This window comes from Euwallacea fornicatus, chromosome 37 (assembly GCF_040115645.1).
Source record: "Euwallacea fornicatus isolate EFF26 chromosome 37, ASM4011564v1, whole genome shotgun sequence".
In the NCBI taxonomy this organism is placed as follows: Eukaryota; Metazoa; Arthropoda; class Insecta; order Coleoptera; family Curculionidae; genus Euwallacea; species Euwallacea fornicatus.
Window position 1 is genome coordinate 1,872,204 of NC_089577.1, and position 5,826 is coordinate 1,878,029.

At 42.2% G+C, this 5,826-nt stretch overlaps 1 pseudogene; it reads left to right on the forward strand.

The window, feature by feature from the left end:
- The first annotated feature begins 236 nt into the window (after positions 1–236).
- LOC136349216 (histone-lysine N-methyltransferase SETMAR-like) lies at positions 237–2,004 on the forward strand (annotated as a pseudogene).
- Positions 2,005–5,826: the final 3,822 nt, after the last annotated feature.

Sequence of the window (5,826 nt, forward strand, 5' to 3'; positions counted from 1 at the left end):
CGTTTAGAAAACCATAAATTATCTTAAGCTAACATCAAAGATGCCGGAAGAGATTCAGAATTTATATTAGGTCGTGTAGTATGAAATGAGTAGATTCTCGAAATGCCACATTCAACTGCGAATAACTTCACTCTAAATCTATATTTGAACTTGACTTTTTTATGTGGAAAAGGTACATTCTTCCCCTTTCGATCAGAGTTTAAAGTGTTAAAAATTATCGAAAACTTTTATTTTTATAAAAATTTTTGTGCAGCCATGCAAAATAGTGAAATTCGTGTGTTAATGAAATATGAGTTCCACCGTGGAACCACAACAGCTCAGACGGCTCGCAATATTAATGATGTGTCTGGTACTGAAGTCACTTCACAGCAAACAGTACCTCGTTGGTTCATGAAATTTCGTTCTGGCAATTTTGACCTAACAAATGAACCACGTGGACGACCTGAAACTCAAGTGGATAACTATAGGGTTACGTAACTAACCCTCCGCTTTAGTTTCGTACCTAGTAATTTTGTAAATATACGTTAAGTTTAAGTTCGATAAGGGTTAGACAGTAGGAATTACTTTTAAGATAGAAATACCCCCTGAGGCACGGCACTGGTAGGCATTGGCTAGAGCATGAGAATTTCCCATGCCATGCCTTGTCGATGTTGGAAATCCCCGCAATAAACCTGGTCGGCATTGGAGCTGGATATAGTGAACTTTGTCGGCGCTGGAATTGCCCGCAATAGACCTTGTCGGTCCCACAGCTGCTGTTCCAATTCCCGGTTAAAACTCCACGGTTTCATACGGCAAATGGTGCAGATGGCACCCTGGCCAAGGTACGCCCTTGGTTCATCACCATGGGTGTTGGTACTTAAGGATGGACAAGGCATGGAGGGCTCTCTTTTCTCGCCCTTGTTTTTTGGGATACGGTCGGTCATTGTAACGCAGTCGTCGTGTCCGCGCTCATCAAATTCATTACTCACTCTAACACTCTCTGTATATTCCGTATTAATAAACGTAAGCTTGTATACCTTCTCTCTGACCTGTGATTTCATTACAAAGATATAACCAACATCATATATCTAAAGTCGTATCAAAACCCGATGCTACATAACGATCATCTGAAAGCCGTGGTGGAAGCGAATCCACGTCAAAGTGCGTTCGAATTTTCGTTAACATTCAATATAACCAAAAAAACAATATTGACTCATTTGACTGAAATTGGTGAGGTGAAAAAGCTGGACAAGTGAGTACCGCATGAGTTGAGCGACATACAGAAAGAACGACGTCTCGAAGCTCGTGTTTCTTTGTTGTGCCGGTATAATAACGATCCATTTTTGAATCGGATTGTCACTTGCGATGAGAAATGGATCCTACATGACAATACCAGACGTTCGTCGCAGTGGTTGGATCAAGATGAACCACCAAAACATTGTGCGAAAAAAAATCTTCATCAAAAGAAGCTTATGGTGTCCGTTTGGTGATCCAACGCAGGTGTCATCCATTACAGCTTCATGAAACCTGGTGAATCGATTACGGCTGATGCTTACTGCCGACAACTGACCGAAATGATGAGGCAACCGACGGTTAAGTAGCCAAGATTAGTCAATCGAAGCGCACCGCTATTGTTGCACGACAACGCTCGGCCACACACCGCACAAGTCACCTTGGCCAAGCTACAGGAATTGAAATTGGAAACTCTTCGTCATCCACCGTATTCACCCGACTTAGCACCCACTGATTACCACTTCTTTCAAAATTTGGATAACTTCTTGGTAGGGAAAACATTCAACTCCGACGAGACTGTCAAAGCTGCCTTCCACGAGTTTATCGACTCCCGGCCTGCAGAATTTTACAGCAGGGGAATCAATGAACTTTCCGTTAAATGGCAGAAGTGTATCGATAATGGTGGTGCATATTTCGATTGACAATAAAAACATTTCATATGAAAAAAAAATGACTAAAGTTTCAATTCAATTCTACTTATTTCATACTACACGACCTAATATTTGCTTGTAAGATTCGCGGTTCAACGGTGGAGAGAAACAACACAATTCTCAGAGCACTTCTTATTCTCCGTGAACCAAACACCATACACAGAACACATCCCCTCTCCGTGAGGAAACCGATAAGGTGGAAGGGCTGTCCACCCTTTTTCCCACGGGTACCAAACCCCTACACGTCATTCTCACCTATGCTAAAGAAATTTATAAACAACCCTCTCTTCCCATGTTAATCTGGGGAAGAACTTGCTACTAAAGCCTGTACCACTTTCAGATAATGCTAATTAACGATCTTAACATAAACAAGAAATGCGAGGGGATTCATGACAGCCCTTTTACCATTTTCTCGCACTTATCTTGGGAGAAATTTAGAGCCAGAACACCGTGATATTTTCAGATGATTGATTATTGGTTTCAACATGGACAAAGAATGCTTACATGCTTATTAATTACAGTCATAACATAGACCGACAGATTTCTTGATTTTGCTGACGATGGTATTTTTTGGGGCATAAGGAGGGGATCAAACGAGCATTGATAGATTTTAGTTCTTAAGCTGGTGTTGTGGCCGAATCGGCTAAACGTGTTCGGATCGTAACTCATTAAATAATAAATTATTTATGAAATAAATAATTATTTTTCATTACGTTCACGATCCATCCGTTACAATTCAAGTATCTCTCAGAATTTTTCCATGGTCAAGGCCGAGAACAACATAAACCTGATAAATATTTGTTGGGAAAAAACCCAACATAAATCAGCGTTATCGCTGGGCACCAATTAGGCCCTAAAGACGTTGGAACAATCCCAACATACATCTGCTGCACTGCACCCCGCGATGCAGCACTTACCCTCACGAGTTTAAACCCGGCCACCGTGATGGCACTGGTTCCTTGAATTATCGCTGTCTCGATTTATGAGGGGCACCAGATAAATCTGTCAAGGGAACCAGAGAGCCACATCTGGGCTTTGACCGTGGAGATTCTTGGGAAAAAGCTTTCCACAAGAACGAGAGGGCGGTGTCATTTGGGATTGGTCAAGAGCTTATCGTGGTGATCTCCCTCCAGCCCCACCATACCTGGGACGCAAATAATCTAGAACTCCCAAAAAACATTCTCTCAAATACAGTACTCGCGAACGCTCTTCTTCCCATTTTCGGACACTCTCGATCCCTGAACGCGAAACTCTATCAAAAATCTCTCTCACATAACTTAACTCTAAAACAGTGCTCGCGAACTCTCTCTCTCTCTCTCTCTCTCTCTCTCTGTCTCTGTCCCTGTCCCTGTCCCTGTCCCTGTCCCTGTCACTGTCACTGTCACTGTCACTGTCACTGTCACTGTCACTGCCACTGTCACTGTCACTGTCACTGCCACTGTCACTGTCACTGTCACTGTCACTGTCACTGTCACTGTCACTGTCACTGTCACTGTCACTGTCACTGTCACTGTCACTGTCACTGTCACTGTCACTGTCACTGTCACTGTCACTCTTTTACAAGTCACCCTTCAACCTTTATACGTATCATTCTGAGATCTCGGGCAACCCAATACCGACTCTGTAAAATATATATGGAAAAAGTGTATATAAAGTTGTATATCTGTAGTGTAAAGTAAATTACTTAATTCGTGCTACGGAGTTTGTCTTCCTCGAACCATTGAACCCCGTTTACAATCAATTGACGCATCAGTGTCTGGTCCTTCGAATCAATAACTCACACCAGCTAAATAGATGATACCTCTTCGGGTGCCTTGTGAGGCACTCGATTCTGTTAGGCAGTGACTAAAAGCCTCTGGCCTAAACAATATTCGTGAGCGTTTATGAAGAAAGTGATACGAGGGTGTTTATTGATTCGTCTAATGTGAGTATAAAAATACATGTTGTCTCATAAAGATAGTGCTACAACCTGCCTTTAGGTATAAGGACAATGTTACGAACACCTGTAAGTGTCTTATCACATTTTAGAAATGGACTAAGCTCGTAATAGTTGAAATAGATTATCGGTGATAAAAGATGAAGAGGGCCCGTTTATAATCTCGCCAAAAACATATGGAAGTGTGAAGGGAGTGATTCAGGGAGGTCTGGGTGCCGGTTCTCGTGAAAAAGAACAGGCGCACCCAGGATGACTCGGATACATTGTGTGGGGGGGCTTTCGACCTTCGGTCTGAGGGAAGTAAAGAAGTACTGTTAAGACTTGTGCTTTATTCCATCCTCCTTCATTTCCATTATAACGATTTTCTGACATATTAATACCACCGCTTCAAATCTACTTTACATCGCAATCCCTGAAATTAATGCTAAATGACTTATCGATACCGGAGGTACTAAGAGTTTACTGTTAGAAGAAATCGTCAAAAAGTACTATAAAAAGTCAATTTTCAATGAATATTTTAAATTATTAGGTGTATACTTATGACTCCGCGTTTTTTTACGCATTTTCAGCTGCTTGAAACTGTATAAATTTATTAACAATGTTTATTAAAAATAATTTCCATCGTTAACGACAACATTTTCCCAGAGATCAGGCAGTTTATGGATTCCATCGTAAAAAAGATTCGTCGGTTTTGAAGCGATCCATTCATCAAGCCATTCTTGGACTTCTTGGCGATTCTGGAAGCGCTGCTCTGCCAAACCGTGAGCCATCGAACGGAAAAGGTGATAATCCGACGGGGCGATATCTGGCGAGTATGGCGGGTGCGGTAAGACTTCCCATTTGAAATTCTTCAAGGTGTTCTTGACTGGTTGAGCGACATGACGCCTTGCGTTGTCATGAAGCAGTATGACTTTGTCGTGTCGATCCGCCCATTCTGGCCTCTTTACTGCGAGTTGATTACGCAACTGCACTAGTTGTTGGACGTCACGATTGGCAGTGACTGTTTCGCCAGGTTGGAGAAGCTCGTAATACAGTATGCTGCGCTGGTCCCACCAAATGCAGAGCAATACCTTCTTCCCGTGGATATTTGGCTTTGCGGTCGAAGTGGTTGGCTCACCCGGGCTCACCCATGATTTTTTCCTCTTTGGATTGTCGAAGTAAAGCCATTTTTCATCTCCGGTCACGATACGATGTAGAAGAATAAGACTTTCTTTGAAAACGTTCAAGCAAGATCTCACACGTCGTTTTTCGTTGCTCTTTGTTCCTTTCCGTCAATTCATAAGACATCCATTTTCCTTCCTTTTGAATTTTTCCCATAGCGTGAAGACGAACCGAAAGCGTTTTCTGCGTGACGTCAAGGGAAGATGCGAGCTGTTCTTGCGTTTGCGCGGCGTCTTCGTCCAACAAAGCCAGCAGTTCTTCGTCTTCAAATTTTTTCGATGGCTTACCATGCTCCTTGTCGTTGAGGTCGAAATCACCTGATTTGAAGCGCTGAAACCATTGTTGGCAAGTTTTTATAGATGCAGCATCATTGCCATAAACATCAACGAGCATTTGGTGAGCGGCAGCGACGTTTTTCTTAAGGTGGAAAAGGAAGAGCAAAGCTTCCCGCAAATGATGTTTATTCGGCACAAAATTGAACATATTTAAACCTTAATTGAAAAGTTTTAAAAGGTCATATAGCAATTATCGTACAGGGTGCGCCAACTAAAACGAAACAGAGCTGTTTTCTCGGTTAATAAAACAGTTATGCAAAAATGCTCGGACGCGTCAACTTTAGTGTGGAGGGGGAAGATTTTTTATTAGATATTTACGGTGGTTGCCTTCACCCCCTGGGCAGGGGATGAACCACCCCTGAAATTTTAAATGGGAAGGGGGATCCAGTTATACATCAAATTAAAGGTTTTTTGAAGGGCTTTATGGTGATACCAAAATTTCTTACTTTCGAACAACCACTGATGAGTAAAA